The sequence below is a fragment of the Protopterus annectens genome, chromosome 1.part2 (genome assembly GCF_019279795.1).
Source record: "Protopterus annectens isolate FY-2018-M chromosome 1.part2, PAN1.0, whole genome shotgun sequence".
Taxonomy (NCBI): Eukaryota; Metazoa; Chordata; order Ceratodontiformes; family Protopteridae; genus Protopterus; species Protopterus annectens.
Genome location: NC_056727.1, coordinates 1186926131 through 1186953954, shown reverse-complemented (window position 1 = coordinate 1186953954; position 27824 = coordinate 1186926131).

The window sequence follows — 27824 nt, the reverse complement described above, 5'->3', positions numbered from 1 at the left end:
TTGGGAAGGTGGGTTGGGTAGGAAGATGGATAAGACAGACAAGATGGCATACGGGGGTGGTATATGACACATGTAGGGGTAAACATGTTGGACAGGGAGGAGTGTTTGCTAATCAGAGGTCCACAAGCCCCCAAATGGATAGAGTGGGATTCAGGTCCCCACCCATGGGTAGTCACAGCTGCACCTTCATCACCCTGAAGATGGCTGTGCTGGGGGCTGAGCAGGAGGGGACAGGCTGACCCTCTAAATGCACCATGATGCCATCAAGCTTGGGTAGCAGATCTCCCAATTCCTTGTGGATCTCGCTCTGCACCAAACCCCGGACCTGGCTTCAGGTGACAGAATACTGTCTACGTCCGCACCCAGGGGGATGAGCCCCATTCCCTGAGGTGGCTCCACCCAAAGTTGGTGCAGGACCAGCAGATGAGGAGGTGCCGGGGTGTGTCCCAGATGTGCTGGGGCTGGTGACATAGCCAGATGAAGCAAGAGAGGTGGATCCGCTGGGATCGGCCTGCCCAGATGTACTATGGTGTTGCAGTTTTAGAATATATGTTGGTTAGTAATGGCAAACCCATTCCAGGATTATTTATAACGATATGCATGAGTATTCCCATTAACCCAAAACAATAGATTTGGAACATTTGCATAGCAAACAGAACATATGCATATATGGAACCGCAGTGGGCATTACACAGGCGTGCAGGTTACATTAATAGCAACAGGCCCCTAGTGATAGTATTTAAACAGGCCACCAGTGATAGTATTTGAACAGGGAACATTAATTAAAATACATTTCAACATTTGTAGAACAATAGGACACATGTCCCAACAGTGGATTGGTGGAAAACATACCCATTCACATATGTGTTTAGATTAGTGGTGAAGATAAGGTGGGGGAGAGAGAGAGAGAGATAGAGATGTCAATTAACAATTCTTGCATTGGTCACAGCTTTAATGATCATTGCTATAATCATTACTCTACAGGTATTATTACAATAACCTATGGCTTTGGGTTGGGCAGTGGAATGCTTGTACACAGTGTATAAATACAGCCTTCTTATAGCTACTTTATACCTTCTCTTACCTGGAAGACCTGTGGAAGGAATGTTTGTTAATACTACCTGACCTTTTCTACCCATATTCACATAGTCAGGGTTACATATGTGCACTCATACTGTGTGTGTGTGTGTGTGTGTGTGTGTGTGTGTGTGTGTGTGTGTGTGTGTGTGTGTGTGTGTGTGTGTGTGTGTGTTAGTGCCATACTCTGCCTTGATTTCTATCAGTCACCCTGGTTGTTGTCAGCAGGGACTGGTAGCTGTGACAGCGTGACACTTTTGAACATTTCTTGGGGGAGACCACTTGGTGTATGCACTTTATCTTGCTGTCATTTACAGCCTTGGGTTTGGACCATGGGTGTTGGACAAAGTATAACTATAGCCTTCTTATAGCTACTTTATACCTTCTCTTACCTGGAAGACCTGTGGAGAGAATTTATGTTGACACTACCTGACTGTTTCTACACATATTCACAAAATCCTAGTTGCAATTATGCATACAGCTTACTACTACTCCTGAGATTCGAACCGTGGCTGTTTCTGCTAAAAATTCAACAAGTTTGTGTTTCCTCAGAAGGAGCTATTGAGAAACTGCTGTTTTTTCCTTGATTTATTTCTTTCTCATTCTCTCTTTGTTGTACAATCTGACCGTGTATTACAACATTCTTATACATACATTCCTATACATACCTTTTGACATAGCACAGTGTGGAAAACAGCAGTTAACACAACATTACTATTCAGATATCAGATCTTGGTGCATGAAACATTTCATATTAGTTAATCCCATGTCTTACAGAGGCACAAACTTTGTCAGATGAGAATTGATTGTTTAATGCTATAGATGCTATGCATAACCTGTACACATTTCAATTCATACCATACCAGAGTAAACACAACCAGTACAGGGTTTTGAATTTTATTGACAGGCAGCTATAGTTTTATTTATATATAACCTATATGAGACTATTACTGTAATATTGTCTGGTTTATTCAGTACACACCATACCCATTTTTAATACTGCCAGGTGACATTCTTCTCCTTTATATTTATTTGGTATGAATACTACAAGCTAGAGTGTTACTCACCAGCCTCGCGACACAGCCTTTTCAACATGCTTGCATGGGCTTCCTGGTTCATAGCCCACTCAGCTGGAGCTGTAAAGAAGATGGAGAAACATGTATGCATACCTGTCCATCACATACACAGGCTGGACTTTGGTAAACAGTTATTGAAATGAATACTTACACATGCCATGGACATAACCACTCTGCTGTGCTTCTTGTACCCACTGGTCCAAGAGTTCCCTCTTCCTCTGCTTCAAGTCGGCATAGTGGTGCTAGACCTTCTCACCAGTCTGAGGGATACCAGTGGCACTGGTGAGATCACAGGTGAGACTTTCCCATGCCTCCACTTTGTAATGGGGGCCCTGGCATTTTTCCTGCAGTAGTCTCACATCATGGTTTTTAACAAAGAGTCCTTCCATGACCTTGGACTCCTGTATGCCCCAGCGCTGCACCCAAAAGAGCATGCCCTCTCCAACACCTGCCATACTGCCTACAGTGGGGAGCTACAACCAATTATGAGCTGTATTCCCACCTGTGAGGTTTAAATATGGCCAATTTCCCACCCTTTGTCATGATTGGATGATTTTGAATATGCTGAATTAAGCTAAGCTACGGGCAAACCTGCTTAGCTAAGGTTGGCAGTGCTTAAAGGGGAAGCTTCAGCATTGCTTGTCAATGGGCAAATCCACTTAGCTGAGCTACTTATTGCTTAGCATTCATATTTAAGCAAGGCTTACACCCGATCAGCATAGTTGTGCAATGCTTAGCATTGCTTATGTTTTATTTTATAGACTATCAGCTGTATGGGATTGATTCATCATTCCTGACATATTATAATTTTGTTTACATTCACTGACGTCCCACTATGTGCTTTCATTACATTTATTCTTGTGTGACTATACTGTATGGGGCATGTTTGCTTATATGGAGGTTTCACAACTTTATTACACCTCACATCTGGATCTACTATGCTACTCTGGTTAACAAATATATGTTATTTACCACCTAATTATTAAAAAAATAAATTATGTACTGCTTCACATGTAAAATGCTAACTGGCTTCACAGGGTATCAACCTGGGAATGACTACTTGCAACACGAATGCTCTAGCCACTTCTCTATTTCCACATTGCTATGTTTTGAAGTATATTCCTATTTATCTCCTTATGATGTGCAAGCTAGGCTGAGCAGAGCTGTGCACACCCGCTCAGATATGCTTAAACATTATTCTGGACTGAAAAAAAATTAAACTGTTGTGTTTTATTTTTGTAATGTAGGGGTATGCATATTGCTTTCTGCAACATTATCTGTGGGGGGCTGTGTTTTCAAATGGTGATGACATAACAGGCTTTGCATTTTAGAGGTATGCTTCATTGACACTAACAGTGTCCCCCATACATCTCAACTGCACAGATCTTCACAGAATGTCCAGATTTTTGCCTTATATTTTTGGTCCATGTGTCATACAATTGTGGCTTTCTGGCAGATTAGTGGCAAAGCATTAAAGACTGCAGTTAGTAAATAATGTCATACATTTGAGTTTTATACTTCACACCCTTTGGGTAATTCATGCTAATGTGAAGCCTGTCATTCTATTGACTTTACAAGTTTGTGACAGCAATATCTCACATCTGTCCCTGTTTGTCCTTTTGTTTTTATGCCTTTGTCCAGACTTCTTGTGAGTTTGATTGTTACTGGTGTCCACGGACACACCTGCTACATTTACATTGCCATACGGCAATTATGGAGTGCAGGGGGTGTGTGTATTGTGAGAGCACTGCTTCAGACACATGCCCTGTACTCATACATAGAACCATGTCCTTATTATAGTGCTGCAGCACACCTTCATGAATATGCATGGTGTGCTGCCGCCTTAATATATCTATGAATTTTAATCTCTAAATATTATAATTCTTTACCTTCCCAATTATATTTGTCTGTTTATATTTTATCTAGTCTCCTATAGTTAATATATTGTCATCTGCAATAAGCTGTATTTTATATTGGTGGTTGTCTCCTGTAGTAAAACCTTCAACTTTTTCATTGTTCCTTATACTATTAACTAAGGGGTCAACAGCTAAAGCAAATGATAAAGGAGATGCAGCAATATGCACCCTTGTTTTGTACCTTTATTTAAAGACAGTCCTTGTGGCATATAACAACCAATTTTAACATATGTTTTAAAACCTTATATAAATTCTTTAATATTCAAATAGATTGTTCTGAAAATCTAAATATTTATAAGGTTTTAAATTAATAATTCCAATTATCAGAATCAAAGGTCCTTTCAGTATCTAGGATAATTACTTTAATTATTTTTGGATTGCATGCTAAATCTAATATTATTACCCTTTTAATAGTCTTATAAACTAAGCTATTAACAATTGATATAGTTTGATCTTTTTTTAATAAAATCATAATACCTCTTAGTCTTGTAGAGAAATAGAAGTGAATATTTTATATTCTACACTTAATAGTGAAATAGGTCTGTAAGATGATACTGATTTTTTTTCTTTTCCTTGTTTTAAAATAGGTGACGTTACAGAAAATATCCATGAATAAGACATTATTTTATCTTTATGAATCATCACAAAGACCTCATTAAGCAACTCTATTATATTAGTCAGAAATAAATTATAAAATTCGAGACATAAACCACCCATTCATGGGGCCCTATCATCTTTACATTTCTATAATGCATTTTTGATTTCAAATAAGGATATTAACTTATTTATTAATGAAACCCACTGATCATTTAGCTTAGTAGAAATATTTTTCTTTAAATTTAAATGTTTATCTAGCTTACATTCATCAAAGTTAATATTTTCAACCCTATTTAAATCATCATGGCATTTTATTAAAGCAAAAAGCATTTCTTCAATATCTGATGTTAATTTTTTAGTTTGTGGGGTTTCTAATACTATTAATTGGAGACTTTTTATTTAATATTTTACTCCTGTTATCTAATCTATGAAGGTTTTTAAGGGTCATTGTGTAACTTTGTAGTTTAAAATTTTCTAAAGCAAGTTCTACTTTGTGAGTTAAGCTATATTGATATTGCATAGTTAATTTTTTGATAAATTCATTATTGTCCAATATGTTCTTTTTTTCTTTTTTTGCTGTTTCAGTTTAGTTTTAAGTATATCATCTTGTAATCTTAGCAGTTCTTTATCCCATTATTTCATTTTATTATATGACCACCTTCCCATTTTATTCTTTGTATGCATTTTAATGCCTCCCATAGTATGACTTTATTAAGTCACCCATTATCATTTAAAAGAAGTAAATGTATTTGTTCTTCAGTTTTATAGTATTTTCTTAGATCCATGATAAAATTAATATTTTAAGCATTATGATCAGACAATGGACAGGATATGGTTTTAAAATAATTGACTTTATTTAATAAATCTATAGAAGCATACATTTGTCTATTCATGTTTGTGTTCCATGTTCATAAGAATAATGAGTAAAGGATAATGATTTATCATCAGTTTTTGTTACTAAATCAGTTAGGTTGTTATAATAATCCATTTATTCAGTACTTTAGCTTGTGCTACAATTTTAATTGCATTCTGTTTACTTGTGTTATCCATACTACTTATACATTTAGAATCCACAACTAATATTAAACTACCTTCCAAAGAATTCTGAAGTATGTTTTAGTGATTTCTATCTATTTCTACACCAATTACTGGAATCCAACAGACATTATCTAGATTAGTGCATAAAGCTTATTATTAAATTAGTTCAATTAGTATATACAATGTATTATTAAACTGACTACTATAATTTTGAACATTTCCTTTGGATTATTAATGAATTTTATATATCTATGCATCACAGAAGATTTTCTCAATAGTGTAACAGTTCCTTTTCTCTTTTTATTAAATGAAGCATATGCAAATATTTCATAACCATTATTATTTAGAAAATACTTATCTTTTTCAATCAAATGAGTTTCTTGCAAGAATATGATACAACTTTTGTTTATCTTTAACTATCTCATTAATGCTCTCTTTTTATTGCTACTGCTTTTAATCCATTAACATTAATATATATCAAATTAAAGCTGTCCATATTTTAAATATAAACTTTCCCCAGGATTCAATAAACTCTATGTAAGCTTCATGTAGAGCCTACACAGAATGTACCTGTGTACATAGCCATGGTTTCCACTTGGCAGCACGCCATGAATATTAATCATGGCACACTGCCAAGAGAAGGCATAGTAACAGAGATATTGAATCAGTGTAGGTAGTTGTGTAGTGGTATTCTGTGGTTGTGGATTGTCCAGGGAATTCCTCGACAGATATGTACAGGGTAATAATCCTTTTAATGTACCCTGCTAGTGCTGAAATGTGTGACTGAAGATTTAGTGTTTTAATTTCCTAAAGATTATTTTAAATTCTTTAAGGACCATTTGCGTGGTGATGAGCAGAGTGCAGTAAAGCTGAGCTGCACTTACACATCCAGAGCTGATACCTGCCAGACATCTAAAAATAGAAACTGAATGTAATTACTTATTTATTTACTGTTTTGTTTAATTTGGTCAAATTGGCTTGATAATGCAGTTATGTTGTCCTCACCAATCTCTCTGGGGTGAGAGTCCAAATTCATCTACAGATTCTGTTAAAGTCCACAGTTGTTGCTGTACAAGAAATGGATAGCTATGGTTCTTTTTTAAACCCTTCCTGCACATATATACCTGCCTTTCACTATGTTTTCCCCCTGCTTGCACCCCATTTTACCACTTTCCTATCTCCCCATTTTTATTTTCTTTTTTGCGTGATGCTGCACAATGTGGCATGTCACACAACATTGCTGTGAAGACTAGTAGAGAAAGGTGAAGGCTGCCAGCCTAGTCAAATAGAATTTGATACATAATTCTGGCATTTAATATAAATGCAAAATACAGGCTTGTGTCTTAAATGTAAAGAAATGCTGTTTCAAGAATGTGGCAACATTGCTATCTGCTGTAAGGAAAACTAAGGCAAGCATTTCAAATCATTCTTTTGAAATTAAAATTATTTCATCACTGCCTTTGATGTTTTACAATTTGGCTCCGGTCCAGCTAGATGAAGGCTTCCTGCCTATTGTTTTAAGACTTAAGTTAATGACCAGAATTTACATGTGGAATGTCCTTTATTGCTCTAAGTGTTAAAGAGTGTAAATGCAGTTTCTGTGTGGCCTGGGAACCAGGAAGGTATAAAAGATGATGTAATGTTTAGCAGAACTGCAGTTTCAATTTAAGCAGTGAGAACCAGAGATTATTAAGCATTTTGATCTTGGACATTCAACTCATCAGCACTGCCTGTGTCTTAAGTAAGTTATCTTAGAAGTGTGTTTTCTTGTAGAAATAGCTAGGACTATAAAGATTAGACTATGTGCTTTTCTGTTTTGTCAGAACTATACTACTGAATTATTTTACGTTTCTGTGTGATCTCTAAACACTTGAATAGCACTGTGGTGTAGTGGTATTGTCATGTGTCTTTAGTATTTACTATTAAATGTTTTTAAACCCTTTTCAACTGTAGCTGGTTTATGTAGAGATAAATTAAGCTCTAGAGTACATTGCATGCTTATAAGTGATCCTGTACTAATCCCTTCAAATAAACCTTTAATTGCTTAAGTTACACTACTATTGGATAATAATATTTCACAGTAATAATTGGACACCCTTTTAAGGGCTTTTGGGTAGCTGATAACTATTAGCTGGTGGCGGCAGGAATTACTACTGTATAGTCTGGGTATAGGGGCACAGCTGGAGAATCTGTGTCAGCCTTTCCCAAGAGTGTCTGTGAAGTTGTATAAATACTTATCTCAAAGTGTGTGTGTGTGTGTGTGTGTGTGTGTGTGTGTGTGTGTGTGTGTGTGTGTGTGTGAGCTACTTGGGCAGGGACACGAAGCACTGGTCAGATAGAGAGGGTACTGGAGGTTAGCTTGCCAGCTAGGCTGAGATCTGGACCCTATAGCTGTGCCAATGGGGAGTCATATTGGGGACTTGGAGAGCAAGGGAGCAACCAGCCCCAAACTGACTGTGATCTCTGTGTGCTCTTAAGGGAAATTGCACTTTACTGTATGTATTTGTTATCCTTTCCTCTTATATGAGACACCCTCTCTGATGTTAGTGTTGAGGATTGAAGGTCCTTGATTGCTGGGCTAGGGCACAAGCATCACAATTGCTAAGCTCAGCTAAATGGAGCTATATTGATATGTGTGTTTTAAATGATAATATACACATGCAAGATAAACACCTGTCCGCTAGTTCAAACTCACGACCATCATGCTTGCAGACCACTGCTATAACTTGCCATGCCACATAGCTGCTATGTAAAACAGGTGGTTTAAGCAAAATATAGTAACTGCAATTTACAGTCATTAAGTGAGTTTAAGCAGAGCGGAGCATCACATTGTGCAAACTTGCTTAAAGAGTAATGGAAAAATGGGAGTGTAACTTGGAGTCTGGTACAAGAGTACACCAGTAGAAATCCAGACACGGAATAATGGATGTAAGTGGGGTCTCTAATAGCAGGTAAATGTGCACATTTACCAGGAACATTTAGAAATTCTCTTGCTAAAAGTTATTGGAACATGCATGTTCAACTGGGACTCTGGTGGAGAAATATATCCATGTAAAGCCATTCACATAATCATGGATGTAAAAAGTATGGTACAGTCTATATGTGTGCACTTATGTCCAGACAAATACACTTACTGTAACAATGAGTCAGTAGCTCAGGCTGTTAAATACTGTACAAACAGTAGGTTTTGCAACACACAGTCCTGGGTTCAAATCCACTGGTGTGTAGCATTGAAATTACATTATTGTGAAGCCAGCAATTAATAACTGAGTCATGCACTCTTTATCCACACAATGCATTCCAAATTAAATTTCTGCTTTTCACTGATGGAAGTCACAGGCCTGCAAATAGGAACACACTTCACATATCCCTATAGCAACACTATAAGTTCATAAAGTGCATACATAGTGGATGTTAACTTACTGTAGGTAATGCAAATGAGGCCAACTAATATCAGAGTGTCACACACAATCTTTTCATAATCACATTACAGATTAGTACAGCTGCACAACTAACATACACATATGAATCCCCTGCTAACAACAAAGACTGCCAGCATACATGTTTCAAATGAGTACTACACTATAACACATGGCCTGACATTTGCCCAAATGGTTGATTTAATGTTATATTTATCCCTGTATTGCTCAAGGACACAACAAACATGTTGTCTAGTACTGTTAGTGATATGGTTGCCTAGCATACTTACCTTAAACACATGCCTTAATTTGAGTGAAATGAATAGCCTCATTCTGGCTCTGCCTCTACAACAAGGCTAACACAGATCCCACAGTTATGTTTACAGCTTATTGTCCTCTAAAGTGTTCACACTCCTGCCTATGCTTATTTCCTGCAGCAGTAGCTGCAGCCTGTAGCACACATATCTGTATGTAAAAGTAGCTGCTACAGATCTACCCTCTGTGATGAAGTAGTCTCTTGATCCCAGTAATGTCTAGCACAACATATCAGAAAGGGCTTCTAATCTACATGAAGGCCTTATATCTTGTCCAATGGTTGCATGTCACTGGCTGATGATACTGCAAATTGTCTGTGTTGGCTACAGTTAGCATTTCAGAACCACAGACTGGTTAAGAGGCAATCACCTGGTAGTGAAAAGCATGTTAAAAAGGCAAACAGCTGGCTGTGGGGAACCAGTCTATATGAAACTTTCTTTGCACAGTAAACACATTGCCAAAAACTTTATATATCTGCACATATCAACAGAGGAGTATTGTACTCCATCAGGTATGTAACCTTTTTGTTTACAACATGATGCGTATGTGTGAATATACTTAGGGGGGGGTGGAGATTATGGCATTAAGCCTTTCTTAGAACTGTGATAATGAAATGTCATTGATGTCCAGATTTGTTACACCTACAGAGGACGTACAACACATCAAGGGTGGAATGTATTTTGTCAATCTAGGACACTGGCCTCATGGGGCTGTCCCTTTACAGTGGTTGTAATAGCACACTGCTATTTATCAGACACTGTTATGTTGACATATAATCAGGGTGTTGCCCCTAGGGGACACACTATAATGGACTCCAGTGTTGGGTGTATGATCATACAGCAGTATCTGTCATGGCACACATGGGAATAGTTGATTAGCACTAGTTTCTTAGTTATATCCACAAGCTTAGTATGTTTGCACACTGTGGAATATGACATGTGTGATCAAGCAGCAGATACTGCCAGCCATTATGTTCTTGTTGTATCTCTACATTGTGTACTTCCATGTATTTGATCCTGACATGTGTTCCCATTTTGCTGTCTTTCAGGAAATGTATCCCAGATGCTGTGTCCCTTTCACAGATCCAGAGAATGATATAATACTGGAAGGCCTCTGTCAACACTATGAACTCTACTGTCCAAGGAGGAGCAAAATAGGGAACATCGGGCAGCATTGTGGGCTGACCTTGTCTATGACATGAATGCCATTGGTCATCAGAGCAAGACATATGAGCAGGTTCGACATAACGAAACAGACATGATTAATGCTGCATGCAGAAGGGCATCAGATGTAGCCAGGGATCGTGGTGTCACTGGTGGAGTGCCTGCAGCAGAACAACCAGTCTCAGCCACTGAGAAATTCCTGGTGGACCTAGGACCACATGACAGCTCACAGGCATCCATCTCACCATACATCGTGGATATGGGTGCCACAGTTGCCATGGCAGAGGAGTATGTAGGTAAGCCTACTTTGATCAGCATTGGAATACTGTAGCAATCATTGTGTCAGGGTGTACATACTTTTATGTGGGTGTTTGATATTTGTTCTTTGGTAGGGTTTAACTGCAGTTTGAATCACATGCTCAGATTTTGACCAACATAACAATTAACACAGTAGCTACTGTAAATGTGAGATACATGGACATATTACCTTGTTATAGTGCAACATGCAGCGGTACTTACATTACCTCCCCCTCAACTTTTCACAGGTCAGAAAGGTATCAGATAAGGCCATGGTCCTGCTCTTGGTAAGCACAACACTGTTTTGTTACTGATGTGGATTTACAGCAGTGTATTCCCTACAGTGTCATCCCTGGCCTGCTGCCTGGATTGCTGTACTGTCAGCATGATTGTCAACTGCACAGATATTTTCTGACTGTACACATGTTAGAGTCATACCTATGCCTTGTAGGTGTGACCACACTGATAGATATGACAGTATTATCAGAACATTACCAATTGTCATATGTGTTAGCTGTGCAGTCTTCATACTTGTCAACAGTGTACCTTAGTGTTGCTGATGAGATTGCTGTGCAAAGAGCTTTTATTTACAAGTTACTACAGTTGTTTGTGGGAAAAGTAATATGCTCATACCCTACTATATTATGGTTGGGTTTTAAACAGGTCTGTATTAGTAACAACAGTGTATAGAGCTTTATGTATCTTGCAACAAAGTACTGCAAAGCATAATAGTGCAAGGATTAATGTAGTGCTTTCCCTTCCTTATCACAGGTGACCGGGGGGGGGGGGTTGGTCTCTGTTCCCTACACAACCTGATGTCAGTGGCTCTTCTGAGTTTGATGATGATGGTGGCCAGAATGAGGCACAGGTGGCGGGTTCAGAGGCTGAATTTGTCCCAGTGGTTGACATCACTCCACTGGCCTCATTATCACCAAACACAGTCAGTGTGCCTATACATACCCAGTTCTCGGAGGCCACAGATATTAGACAATCAGAGGATGGGATCATTGAACAGGAAAGTGTGTGTAGACACTGACCATTATCAGAGAGCTGGTGAGGTTCCACACAGGCACATTGATATGGTGTGCTCATAGGAGGCCTTCTGACCTTCCACCACCTGTTGCAGGTGTCATATCACAAGTCAATCGGCTTATGTTTCAGGGCATCATGAAGGCACAGGCATGTTCTGAAAAGAACTCCAGATTATAGCTCAGGGTTATGGATGCAGCACAGTCTGACATCCATAACTACCTCCACCACATCGGTGACACCCTGGATCGGTTCACTGATGATGTGGAAAGAAGGTGGTCTGAGACAGATCACAGAATATCTGTCTTGGAATGCATATTGTCTGTGCTGGAACATCTGGTTGAAGTTGAGCATCAGACTCATTGATGTAGGTCAGCAATCCCATCATCTGAGACCTCCTGGTCATGCGCAAACACACTCCCATAGTGGCAGTACATCCAGCACTCCAGAGAGGAGTGCACTGTCCCTACCAGGATGTGGCAGGCCATGGCTCATGGTTCTGGATGTTCCCATGGAGGACACAATCCCAGCAGACAGCAGTCACTGTCAGGTAAGCACCACTTCTGACCTTGGTCATGGAGGTGCCAGTGCAACTCCAGGCAAAGCCAGTTCCCATGTTCTGCATCAGAGCCAGTTAACTGTCGGCTCTACCATACATGGTTCAAAGTTTTCCAACATACACACATGTAGGGCTAGCACTGAGCTTGACTGTGTTCATGCAGACACTGACACACCACTGTCAAATTCAGGTCACCTACAGACACACATGACACTTTTCCATGGTCCATCTTGCCTGCTTCCCTTCCTGACTCACACACATGCTTTCAACCTATTGGGTCAACCTAGGCCTCCTGCACTCCCACACAACACCCTGTGCAAGTGATTATACCTGTGCCACATCTGTGTCATCCTCATCATGGATGCAGGGAAATGAAGCTATGTGTCTGATGCACAGGGTGACTATATAAATTAACATGTACTTGTGCAATGCAGTGTTGCTTTGTCATGCCACATGTACTGATCACTGACAGATAATGTACGCTGACATTTGGAATGAGTAAGCCACATAATTTTGTTTACCTTATGTTGTATGATGTTGTAATGGCTGTATACTTACACAATGAAAGGTGTGTCATGGACCTGTTTATGTTTCAGTTTCAGGAGTCTGTAAGGGACAACAGTGGATACACAGCGGTAATAAACCCATAGACATCATAGCACATGATAGAATGTCAGCACAGAAGAAATACGTCTTCAGCAAGTTACAGCACTATAGGTGTATGGCTCCATAGGTTCATATCTGTATAACAGGCTAACAAGGACAATGGCAGCATTCAGCCTAGTCATGCATCACTAATCTATGAAAAGTTCTGATACCCTTGATAAGTGTCACCAGGGTTTCGAGAGCTAACACATCAATAAGCTATGGTGATTGAGATAACCTGTCTACAAATTTCCTGTGTCAATTACAGCCATCTGTCCTACATCAGTTATTACTGTCTTGTCCTGCATCCATTGTGTAACTTGCACATGATGTGTGTTACAACAGATGTGTGCTTCACATGCATGAAGGACCTGTTACATATAGGATGTAGTGTCTGTGTTACATACTTGTCTCTCCAGCATGTACTATTTATACCACAGTGATGGTGTAGGTGTGTAGTAAAGGTAAGACATGTGTTAGTCCTGTCTTGGATATGTGGGAGGTACACAGTGGGATCTGACACCTCCCTGTATGGCAGCCATACACATCCCGTCCAAAGCATGTAAGACACAGATTACACATGTACAGTCTTGGCATGGACTGCATATGACATGTTATCTACAATGTGTATCAGCTTACCATGGAACCTGTGTGTCTGTTACGCTTGTAAGTTATGCCTGTGTAATGGCATAACAAAGGTGACATTGCACTCAATGATAGGTGTGATGAGTGCCAAATTCAGTAACAATGACAGTCTGGGATTTGCATACCATACCTTTCTGCACATGTTATACAAAATTGAGTGGATACCCACATCTTATTGACCCGTGAAAGTCAAAGGCTACATTACTGTCTGTGTCCATAACTCCATGAGTAATGGCTCAACTTTGTGGTGTGTGGGCACTGCCATATTTTCCAGGGGTGGATGACTTCCCAAAGGATAGTACTGTATAGTCTTTGGCATTTACTATTTTTCAGTGGCTCTGACAACAACTGAATGTGTGTCTCTGGCCATCCTGGATAACTGTTGGTTCTGTGTAGGATAGAGTGACAGCTCCTAATATGCAATCATCTGCTAATGTAGCCAGTCAGAAGTCACTGACAATGGCCATGACTGCAGAGGAGGAAATGGCTAGAAGGGGTACTCCATTAGTGATGTTTGGGGAAATCCACTGGTGACTGGCATCTTTGTAGCATAGGTCTGCCAATGCTATCTTCCCAGATTATGACTATCAGACTCTTGCCTATCCACCAGTTGACATTCCACTCTGTAAATAGCCTACACAGTTTTCAACAAGGCCTGCTGGCTTAATATTGTCAAACACCTTGACAGGCCATGGTAGGTGGAGTGAGTCATATTCCCCTCATCCTTTGCACAATTTAACACTCAATGAGGTCCACCACTTAGCATAGGTAAGCATGATCTGGTCTTGAGTAAAACAAATGGTGTTTGGTCCAGTGTCAGTAGGTGTACGACATTGTTACTGCTCGTATCCATGCTAACTCTTTTCATGGTGTTTCATATCACACGACTCAGATCTGGAGACACTGCTTGACACTGCATACTAGCTGTCCTTTGTGCAGCTAAGTATTGCAGTTACTTCTACAATGTTCCAAGATGAGAGTCGTTCAAGGTGTCTGTACAGAGCACAGGCAAACATGTTTGGAAAATGTAATATGTATACCTTGTGATGGTAAGGTGGGATTTTACACAGGTATTCTGCAGTTGGACAATACCCAAGCAGTGTGTACTGGAAGGACGTAATTACCTTTTGAAGACTTTGGAAAGCAGGGGAGGCCATGGAACTGCTCATGTCTGGCAACTATTAATGCTGGTCTCACCAAAACCACTCTCACATGGGATACCATGCTCCGATACATTGTCTGTCATCACATGCAATACATTGCTATGAAACTCATGATGAGAAGCAGCGCACAGCCTGTTTGTTCATCCACATATTTGTCCCACATCATGAAAGGCTCTGTATGCTTCAAATATCCTTCTCCTGGTAGATGTCTTGATTAGCAACCTGGACACTCAGTTGGGTTTTGCATGTATTATACCTTCTGTTCTAGGGTTGGTGGTATGTCACTAGTGAACTGACAAGATGGTGATTAGGAGCACTTCTTCAGCATCCCAATATAATGTGCAATGTCCAGTGACATAGATGTCAAGGCTTGCTGAAACAAGCAACACAGCAGTGGTGATCTATCATAGCTGATAATTTCAAAGCAAGACATGCATCCTGCCCTTCAACAGATTAATAGTGTATATCTACATGACATGACTGTGAGGCCTACTGCAGTGGACTGGCCACCTTTGGCCAATGTGTGTCCACCTGTCACATGTCCTAGGCATGTCATACTATACAGTTATGTACCCAAAGTACATGTCTGTGTTCCCACGTGTCACACATTAACCAGTGTGCTGTCTGGTTGTTGGACAGGCATCATGCACTTGTGAGGACAACGTAATGTCAGCAAAGTTAAACAAGTCCTATATGCATGCAAAGGCATCCGCATATTCACTCCACGGAATGTCTACAAGCACTCTATGTCAGGCTGTCAACCTCAAGGGTGTGGCAGCATGACCCTAAATTTGCAGAGCCTGCTGATGAGATGTGGAAAGTGCCGCCATCCCTCCACTCCTATGACACACATACATGATGTGTGACAGATGTCACTAGATTTTAAACCTTGCTTCTATGGTGTCTCCAACAGCAGTCATTACATATGGCAATGAGCATATTGCCAACATGCACAGGTCACATCCTGCACCACCTACACCCACATCACACACATCTGCATGTGTGCATCACCTTACCAGACACATTCCCAAATAACAGATACCTCAGAAAATCCTGCCTCTGGAGAGCACAGTACACATAATACTCCATGCACCACACTCTCATTGTTCAAACACCTGAGGCAAAACACAAAATCACACCTTTTATTCATAGGTGATGACATTGTGAGACACATTGGTTGTGTCAACAAGCCACATATGGGGAAGATCACAGTTAGCTGTATGTGGATTGACACAATATGCCATACCACACGTTGCCTCAAATCAAGGAATATCAATTATCATGCTGTTGACATCATAGTTCCTGCAGGTGTGTATGACTAGGAATATATGTCACCAGACTGTATGCAGACACATGGCTGAGCTTAGACAGTCTGTCTCTCACAGATATGCACATAGCTTTCACCTGCAGTTGACCCTAACCTAGGATAATGGCTTCATACACATGAAAACTGATGGAAGTCAATAATTGCCTTAGCATGTGGTGTCATTGTACGGGGATCTACTACATGTCTACCTGGGATGCCTTGCTCAACAGACAATGCTTCAACAGTGATGGTCTTTATCTCTCACCCTTGAGATTTGGAGTACTGGCCAAGGTTGATGACACCCCCACAATGCATCTTATATGCAGTGTCTGGAGGAATAACTTTGCAATGAGAACATCATCTTCCTACAACATCGTGGTTATGCTGCTGCATGCTGGGAATGGCAAAACTAAACCCCACTCTGTAAAAGGTGTCCCCCACCTTGGAATATGCAGACATGTGTGCAGCCAAGGACATCTGGTCCAAGGCTGTGGACAGCACCACAGCCATACCAAATGACATGTTCTTCCACTTGTTCAGACCTCAAAATGACAGTGTGCAAGGTAATGCAGGTGGTATATACATACTCATTAAGGATAGATACACATCCAGATTTTGTGAAACACTGTGCTTTGCCAGAGACACTGCAGGTGCCATTCACTGCTGGAAGGCACATAATCAAGCAATTGCTGACTACAGGAGCAGCTCCATGAATCCAGACACCCACTGTGCTTATTTGGATGAATGTGTGTCTATCAAGATATATCATTACATCATAGTTTGGAGAGGAATTAAGTGACCACCAACTGAGTTGTTTAGTTATGATGAAGCTTACTTGCCCAAAGGTTAGTCCATGTCCCTACCTACAATGCCCTGGAGCAGTGCCATGACATCCCCACAAGGGGTGCCAACATATTGCCTCATGTATTTCCCAATATGGGTGACCACTGCAGCCCCCCACTGTGAAGTTCTTCCTGATGGGATCTAACCACAGATCAGTATCATTAAAACTACCAGAACTAACCACCACCTTGCAGACAATAAAAACATGAATTTCAAAAAAGCAATTTATTACCTCCTGTGAAATGGTTTACATAGCTTGAATGCACCTTCCCCCTTAGATGGGACAGTCAAGCATGCCATGCTCTACACACATGCATTATGCAAGCAGCAGTACAACTGCATAAACTCAGCTGTACCTGACAGGAGGAACACAGGCTCCTTATGGCACAGCAAAACTGCCTGGTGAACAACTGCCATTAGCAGGCTGTACAATAAGTGGTGGACTTTGCTGTGTAACAGTTGGGGTGAGGGTGCTCCCTAAAAAGGAACCATAACCTTTGTAGCTACAACAAGCACAGTGTTGTGACATTGTGTAGGCACAGTAAGTGAAAAAATTTGCCACCGACACAAAGCAGAACCACAACACACAATGTAGTTACATGTGAACCTCAGAGGACAGGCCCAGATTGTTGGTGAACTCATTCATAATGATAACACATATAATATATTCATAGCTAACCTGTAGTCCCACATGTTCTGAGTCAACTTCACTCCACTATCCCCACCACATGTGCCACATGACATTCCTAAAACCTGTCCCATACCTTCCATATCTACAGAGCAGGTCATAACTGTCCTTTCTAGGGGGATACAGAGCATCTATTGGACATGCTAACATCAGAGGCTGCATCCTACATGGAATCCGACAAGGATTACTAACACCATTGAGAACACTTTGCAAAAATACTGAAACCACTGGCTGCACCCCAGCTGACTGGACAACAGCAACTGTTATACCCTTGCCTAGAGGTGGTGCATCCACTGACTATCAGAACTATACACCTCTTTGCATGAGTATCCATATCTGTATGCCCCTAGGGCAAATCATCATGGAGCTGTTCAGCAAACATATATATGTGATCTACACACAGCTGACTGTACACAGTTTGGATGTCTGAAAGGGAGAACATGACTTTTAAATGTGGTGGACATGTCTGAGGCAGTCACCAAAGACCTGGTTGAGAGGACATCAGAGCATACAACCCCCTGGACTTAGCTAAGCCATTTGACTATATCCCCTACTCAGGAATCATTTACAAAAGTACCCGCTTAGGCATCTACTGTAATATCATTGTAGGGGTCACTAAGTGGTCCACTGATGGCACGCATACTCAACATAGGGACATCCACCTCCAATAGCTGATCTGTAAGCAGCAGTGTTCAACAGGGCTCAGTCCTGGGTCATCTACTGCTTGGACTCCATTTAACCATGATACAAGCAGATATGAATGTCTGTGGCTAACAATGTTGGCTGATGCCTGCAAACTGTGTGCACTCATAGAGTCTGTGAGTTATGTCAATATCCTACAAGAGACTATTGACAAACAAATGCCTGTTGACATACTAATGGCCATAAACTCCATGCAACTATATATGTAGTATCATTTCCATCACTAACACCTTTGTACCTGGTAAGTAGCACATCAGTTGCAACATATGATGTACATAGTCAGGGGTGATACAACTGGGTACACAGGCCGGGCCACACACTTTTACACCTAATGTGCCTGAGATCATCATGTCTCCCCAGTGGCATGAAGGGAATCATATGTCATAATTGAGGGCACTGTCACCCCTCAGCATGCCAATTTCTGAGTGCAATGGTCATTTGATGATGCACCTTTCAAGCACAACTGGCAATTGCACACAACAGTATGTTCCCTCACAAGGGAACTTCACATCTTCAATATCTGTTCAATGGGGATCAGCTGAAATCAGTGTCATTGTAGCCTGTGGCATATAGACTACTCAGAGGTGATCTCTGCCTTGCATATGGGGCAATGTGTGAACCTGCTTGATTGCAAATGCTGCATATCTGTAGGTGGCATGGTACATGGATTAATCACTCTAAGGACATTAACCTAGTATGTGATATTAGTAATACATGCTAGTGGGAGAGATCTGTCTAGCAGACTTTAACAGAACCATGCATAATGGCAAACAGAGCACCTCAGTGCACCTCATCACATGCCATCTGTATGATTGGCTCGGTGATCACCATTTCACTACAGTGCTTCTGCCTGTGTCTCTCTTGGACTGGGGCAATATGTGTTGATAATGTAAATAAGAGTATAAGGTTGTCTAGGATTGTGTGAGCTGTATGGGCATTATGCTAGGGAAGTTCAAATGTCATATAGTTCCATAAGCTGATGTAAAATTGGATGGCACAGTGGTGCAGTGGGAGCGTTGCCACCTTACAGCAAGAGGTTCTCTGGTTCAATTCTCAGCTGGAGTGCCTTCTGTGCAGAATCTGCATGTCCTCCTCACATGTTACAAAGATGTGCATCTGAAAAGTTTATCCCCGGGCCTCCGCTGAAAATTGGCTTAGTTCCAAGTCGGACTTTCCTGGTTAACAAATGTTAAATAAATAAAATGCTCTAACAGCCACACACACACAAACCTGGCTACATTGAGGATAGCACCACTTCAAATTACTGCTTACAGGGCATGGCATGGCACACACATAGTGCAAGCTGGCTGTATGTAGATTAGAACACTTACCTATCTAATGATGTACACTACAGATCACAGTACTTGATATATGCAACACACCTCATCTCTACTATTCTTATCTCTTTAGGGCATATTATGTTTGATGACATCAGCAGGCATAGTTGTGGTCAGGCATTGGGAGTCCCACATCACCTGCTACAAATAAAATACTGCAAAACCTTACCTCTTTCTAAGTTACTTTGGTGATCACATTTACACCATATGGACATGCACACACATACCAAGTGGTCTGAAGTGAGATTAGAACCCCTACCTATCTAGTATTACACACTATAGATCAAAGCACTTATCACACATGCCACGGCTTAAATCTAACATTGCAATGGCAGCTGGTAATCTTAAGGTAGATGACATCAGGCCTTATAGAAGAGGGCAGTTTGGAAGTCAGCAGCAACTTACAAGGCCAACAAATGCACAGTCATTGCAGTTTGATAACCAATAATGAGAGATTCTCACTTGTTTTACAGGTTAATACACATGCACACATAAACACACCAAGTGGTCTAGAGTGAGATTAGATCCATTAACTATTTAGTGTTACACACTGTAGAACACAGTACTTTTTACACATGCCACAGCTGTTGTCTACTTTGCACATGATTGCTAGCAAACTACTTGTGGATTACACAAACTAGGCTTGTGTTGAACAGCATCTGTGGCCTGTGGAGTGATATTGCTTTGCACTGTTATCTGCATCTAGTGTCCTAGCAGTCAGATAACTATTTATCCTAGATATGTATCTACAGTTACCAATATGGCCATATGTGGCTGTTTGCACTTGGATGGGCAAGCCTGTGGGCAGGAACAATGTGCCCTGTCTATGCTTGTGGAGATAACATTATACATTACACCACCTGCTCACCTGGTGATGTATGTCTGGTGACATCCAGCAGGGACAGGGGTCTGTAGGTAAGTGAATTATGTACTGTTGAGCACTTACTTTGGATCCTTTTAGCAACATTATAGATGTGTGATAGTGCAGCTTTACTCACCATTATTAGGGTACATAGGACAATACTGACATCCACACACATATTTATGCATATAACAGGATGTATATATAAATGTAGCTGTGTGTGTATGATATGTATATGTGTTATGTAAATATATGGGGAGAGACTGAGATGTATGTTTTTATAGGTTTACCATCAAAATGTTGATCAAACAGCGGCAACACCACTAAAGTGAACTCCGAACTGCGACTGTTGAAAATGTCAAACAGCGATATTCCTAACCACAAAATTGAGCCCCATTTTTGACCCATGTTAGCACTTGTTTTTAGGTGTATAGTGGTCAGAAACTTCAATGTGCAGTGTTTTTGAGACATTCTGAAAAATTGGCATTACAGATTTCGAGTAAAGGTGTCAACAATATGCACATTCATTGCTGTGCAATTGACATTTGATGGTAAACTGTTTATATATATATATATATATATATATATATATATATATATATATAGATAGATAGATACACATTTGTAAATACATAAAGATAGATATACTATCTATGTTTGAGACAGATAGTGACAGATGGGTATGCATACATATATGTATGTATGTATACACATAGCTATACATAACAGGTCATTTTGATCAATGGGTAACAGAATTGCTCTCACTTTAACTAAGTGTATGAGCATGCCCAGTAATATTGTCAGTACTTATAAAGTGACTCCAGCCCACACCAAGCTGTACTCCAGTCCTGGATTTTGTGTGTTACAGACAATGACATATTTCCCTGTTTCTGCAGTACTGCACTTCACTCAAAATGTCCATGGCATTCTCCAGATGACTGATGTAATTAATATGTGACAAAGGGTAATAATGTTAAACCACACACAGACTGACAGTCTGTAAAAATATATATAATAATGCCTCACATGCAAAGGATGTGGATATTTCCAGATTAGAACCAGCAACACCATCACCCATACTAACTCCCCTAGTCCACTGAGCCACACAAGCTGCCAGACAGGGAGCACTCATTCATGACACAATCAGTAGCATACAGATGTACGTAGTTATTCCTGCATTAATTGAGACATACAAATGTATGATCAGTTTCTATGTTACTGCCCTGAGATTGCCTGGCTTGCTGATATACTATTGATGAGTTACTGTTAAAGCAGTTATATGGGAACACTGCTGTGTTGGTGGTGGGGGAACAATACCACATGTTCTGCTGAGATACACTGAAGTCCAAATATCATGTGACCCCACTGTTTAACATCTTGCATGACTGATGTAGTGAATATTCCAACCATGAGGCCTAGTGAATATTAAGGAACACATACTACTGGGCTGGTATCTGTAGTCCCATGTGGATGATACTTCTGTCCAAATAGCCCGCTATATTTACTTGCATTAACGCAGAAAATCCATGCATACAATAATATTTCATAGTAATCCTTTAAAGTACTGTGTAGGTTAAAGACTTACCTTGCAAATGTAGCAGTTGACAGAACTGTATGTCAGGACTGACTCTGTCTGATGCAAGCAATACACAGCTGATACATGAATACGTACAGGTTGTGTAGGTTGCCTGGCATCAATTTTAATATATGTATGTGAGTGGGAGTAAGGAGTCAGCTCCTAGGTCCCTAGGTTGTCAGTGAATGTGCTATATGTTGTTTCCCAGCCAAAGCCAGGTCATACTGACCATGCCTACGTCTTCCTACAGGGACATCAGCAGGGGGTTCTTCCATAGAGTCCTCTTGTGACTGTGGCTGTGGTGATGTAAGCACTGTTGGGGGCTGTGTATCCTTTACTTTTGCTGATCCTGCTGCAGCTGTTTCGGCAGGATCATATTGTGTAGCATAGCACATACTGTGAACATATGTGCACATCAGACTGGAGAGTACTGCAGGGCTCCACCAGATATATCTAAGCACTGGAACCATGACTTCAGAAGCCCAAACACATGCTCTATGATGTTTCTAGTTTGTGTGTGTTATGGCATTCTTCCATGGGTGTGTGTGGATTTCTGATGGGTACCATCATCCATGGTTCCAGGGCATAGCCAGCACCCCCCAGTAAATGGCCATGTGGGATGTCCCCCTAGCAAACATCTGGTACAGTTGTGATGTGTGCCAGATATGGGAGTTGTGATAACTGCCAGTGCTGGCAGCACACACATTCAGGTTCATCTCCTGGGCATTATACATGACCTAGCAGTTGATGGAGTGGTACCCATTGCAGCTGATGTAGATTCTACCCTCCTCACTGGGTGGTGCCTTGATGTGTACTTGAGTGCAGTCTATGGCACCCAGTACTTCAGGGTAGTGTGCTACATGGTAGAAGTGTTACATATTGCTGGCCGTCACCTCAGTGGTGAGGGGAAAAGAAATGTGCTCACTGGCATATGGTAGCATGGCATTCAGGAACTGGTGTAGTACCCTGGATGCAGATGCCTGTGAGAACCCCGTCATGTCCCCAGAAAGTACCTGTAGCTAGTACCCTAAGGGCTGCACATACCTTTGTTTCCACTGGGATGGGTTCCCTTCTGTTGGCTCTGGGTTGAGGGTGGCAGAGCTCAGTGAATTCCTGTAGTATGCCCCTGTCCACTCTGTAGCACTATACAATTTCCTGTTCATATTGCTCCTGGTAGTTTACCCTGGGCTTGAACACTCTTCTCCTTCTCTGTCTAGGCCTATTATCAGCAGCACTAGCAGCACTAACTTCAGCATCTAGCACAAACAGATGTAGCAGATCTGCAGCAGCCCCTAGCATTATCTCAGTTAAAATTCCCAAGTCTGTACTCCAATGGTGCAAAATATTGGGGGAAAATCAGAATGTAGGGTGCATGCATAGTTTATACAGCTTTGCTTTAGGTACAGAATGGGTGCAGAACATGTTATTGGCTAACTATGATGCATTCCATCTGCCTACAATATAATTGACATCATTTAACGGCTCTATTTCAGTGCATGACACCACACACAGTGCTGCAGCATGCAACATAGCTTAAACAAGGTCAAAACTTCTAATTGCATACATATGGTTTCAGACACACTCAGCAAGGTGGAGAGCAATCAAACACGAGCACCAAAGCTTAAAGGAGCTTAGAAGTCAGTGGACACACACCCCTGTTGTCAGCTACATCCTGTGCAAACATTAACATGGGTCTAAGAACCTACACAAAGGGGATATGTGGACACGATTACTCCTTTCTGCTATTCAGTAACTCTACTTCATTTGCATACATATCCATGCTCACAGCCTGGAAACTACATGCTTCATAGCCCTATCATGTTAGCAACAGCAGCAATGCACTATTGTAGGGATCCTACACAAGGTCCTGTAATTCATTTCTGTCACATTATATTAAATTTTTTTCCAAGTTTTTATTATTTTTCTATAAAGCATGCTTGTGTTCTACGGCTCACAACACAAACATGCTGAAACTATTAAAAAAATGTATTTAACTTATATCCTTTACTCTTTCTGACATACAGGATAATAGTTTTGCTCATATATCTATGTGGTATTACATTTTCAGGAGGTTTATGTCCATATATGTACAGTTTTACACCCCCTTTTGTCTGTCTACAATTTTTCCATGTACATTACAGACACTGACACGAATCTGAAGAGATGCTTTTCTGCTTGTTGGATTGCTCCACCTGCCTCATTTGCATGAGATTCACCTACTTATTTGGCTGTTTGCATGCCATGGAAGTTTCCATTTTTGTGCGTGTGTACGCAGCACTCAGCAGTGTTTACTGAATCTCAAAATGTTTACATCCATGTAATCATCACTGCACAATGCCTACATGGAAAAAAAGTGTAGGCTTTATTAAATTCCCCGTTTGTTTACTGAAGTAAAATAAAACATATTAATCTACCAAGTTATTGTTGTTAACAATCTCGTGCTTATTTTTAACACTATATTAATTTCCCATATTATATACAACTCTTCCTTTCTATATTTTAAAACAACTAAATCTAAAACCAGAAGCAACATTAAAACTCTAGCTGTATACATTATTACTAAAAGCCTACAACTTATAGAAGCTAAAACTCCTAACTTGCCTATCTAAACAGACAAATTATTCTAATTATATTCTTACAAAACTAAATCACCAATTTCATTAAGAACTGGCAAAAGGCTACTGCAACTTAAAAAATATTAAGATACTATTAATTATAGTTTAAGAAGACTATATATACACACATGGGTCTACTTTGGAAGACTGAAATACCAGAAGGCGGACTTTTAAAATTCCAAAATGAGAAACCCAACAGCCACTGTAAACTGACGTCCCAGAACACTGACTTTTGACTCCAGGTACATAACCACTTGGTGAATAAAAGCAAAATTAAACCCAAAGCAAATTAAACCTACCAATATGAAGGGCTTTGACTCCCACACCCCCTAACTAAACATACCAATTCTGAGGTTGCCCTACAGTGGGGGTAAGGGGCAAAGTTCAACATGGTGGCCAAGTAGTCACTTACCTGGAGTCGGTTTTCTGTGGTTGTTGACTTTCTCATCTCAGGATTTTAAAAGTTGGCCTCCTGGTATTTCAGTCTTCCAAAGTAGACCCATACACATGCACATATATATATATATATATATATATATATATATATATATTACATCAAGTCTAAAACTACTTAAAACAAATTCAGATTACCATTGTATTATTCTTTTCCCTTTTAATGTTCAGTTAGTATTTCCATTCTTCTTACAGTTGTGATTTGTGAACTTTCTTTTCAAGAGTTTAACCTCTTGACGTCACCAAAGATCCGGATTACTGTTGAACCTCTCATGTAGTGGTCAAGAAGTCAGTAGGAAGCAAAGCAGACAAAAAGGTAAGTTATTTTACTTGGTGAGGCTTCTTTCAGTCTCAAGCTCATTTTCAAAAGTCTAATGCTGCACATTCAATGATCAGTAAAAGGGTAAAAAAAAAAGAGTGAGAGAGATGTAAACGGCAAGCAGCCATGCCATTTCAACTACAAGCAGCAAGGCCATTTAAACTACAGAGTGATTCCCAGTAGTTTCTATCAACTTATTATTAACATTCTATATTATCCAGGTCTATAACATGAAGCATTGACTATATTATATATTAATACACTATTATATTAATGAAAATTAAAGTGCAGGATTATAATACATTGAAACTACAGACTTCTTTACAAATACAACCGTAAGACATACAGACAGCAGACACTTTCTCTTAGCCTCAGTGATGATTTTAAGAGCTGCAAAAACATATTAAAAAAAGTTTGATTATATAGGGATTGATTCCGTAAGGTTCATGGAAGGTATTTACTGACAGCACAGCATGCCAAAAAAAGGCTGCAGTACACTTGCTGTGGATGAGATTTCAGAAGATACACTGAAGGCAGACAGACTATTAATTATGCAGTGTAGGATAATAAAGCAATAACCCATGCCTGAGTGTGGGTAATGCTGGATTTACCCACGGTTGGTGTGGTTTGGTCATGAGGACGAAGCCCGAGTGGCCAAACAAAGCCAACCGTGGGTAAATCCAGCATTACCCACACCCAGGCGTGAGTAATTGCTATTATACAATGACATTATTTAAGACAAAAAAGAATTACTTTTCTTAAATAATGGCATTGTATAATGCCTCATTGCTGCCCTTCCACAGCTGTCTGGGTATTCTGCGACAGTTCTGATGTACTGCGCATGCGTACGCCTACGCAGTACATCAGAGCTGTGGGCAAAAGCAATGGAGAAAGCAAGATCTCCGTTGCTTTTTACAGGCTGCCTCGCTATGTTAAACGAGTTTAAAATAGCGAGACAGCTTTAAAAAAAGCAACAGAGAATCTCCATTGCTTTTTTAAAGCTGTCTTGCTAGGTTAAACCCATTTAACATAGCGAGACAGTTTTGAAAAAAGCAACGGAGAAAGCAAGATCTCCGTTGCTTTTTTTAAAAGCTGTCTCACTATGTTAAACTCGTTTAACATGACGAGACAGGTTGTAACAAGCAACAGAGATCTTGCGTTCTCCATTGCTGTAAAAAAAAAAAAAAGAGTTATAGTAATGGAAAAAGTCTGGGCGACCAGACCTTTTTCCATTACTAAAACTCTGATTTACAATGTGCACACTGCACATTTTGGAATATTAATGGGGGGGTCGTTGTATAATTAGGGATTCTGCACATGCCAATGTGATTGCAAAGCACATTGTGCACATGCAATACCACTCAAATGTGACAAACAGCTATCCATCTCCACTTCCGAAATTCTCGGCACATACATTATGGACCGAAGGATTTCATGTGAATACTATGAATTACGGTGAAATCTGTAACAAAACTGAAAAAATATAACAATGCAACCTACTGTTAATATACTGCAACAAACAGCAGTGATGCAAGCCATAAATGAAGATCTGGCTGTGCATCCTAGAAGGCAGCCTGCTAGAGTCAGAGTAAGGCTTCAGCTAAGCTAGTTGTCAGATCAGCAAATAACTGACAGATATTGTCTAGACAGACAAATGGTGCAGGCTGTTTTTAACATGTGTGCCCCACACATGTCTTTGCAAGCCCTGTGAAGAAGCCCCATCCCCCTTGAAACTAAAGTGTGTCTCACCCTGGGTATATTCACGTCTGAGACATTCCAGAGACACATGGGCATACTGTGGGAGCATCACAGACAGCTGTCAGTTGTATCCTGGCCAAACACATGGCAGCAATGTGGAGCAAGGTGGATGACTACTTACACTTCTCATCCCCACTCATGGGGCAGAGAACTGTATTGCACCAGTTCGACAACATTGCAAACTTCCCCCATGTACTCACGCAAAACAGATTGCAGACACACATACCTATCAAGACACCAATACATCCAGAAACAGACCGATGCATATACAGAAAGGGATGGCCATCCGTCATCTGCCAAGGTGTGTGTGCAGCAGATGGCAGCATAACAAACATCATGGCAACACAACCTGGAAGTGTTCCTGATACTGCCATTTGTATGGAAAGTGAATTCAAGGCTGCATTCCAGCAAGGTGAAATTCCGGAA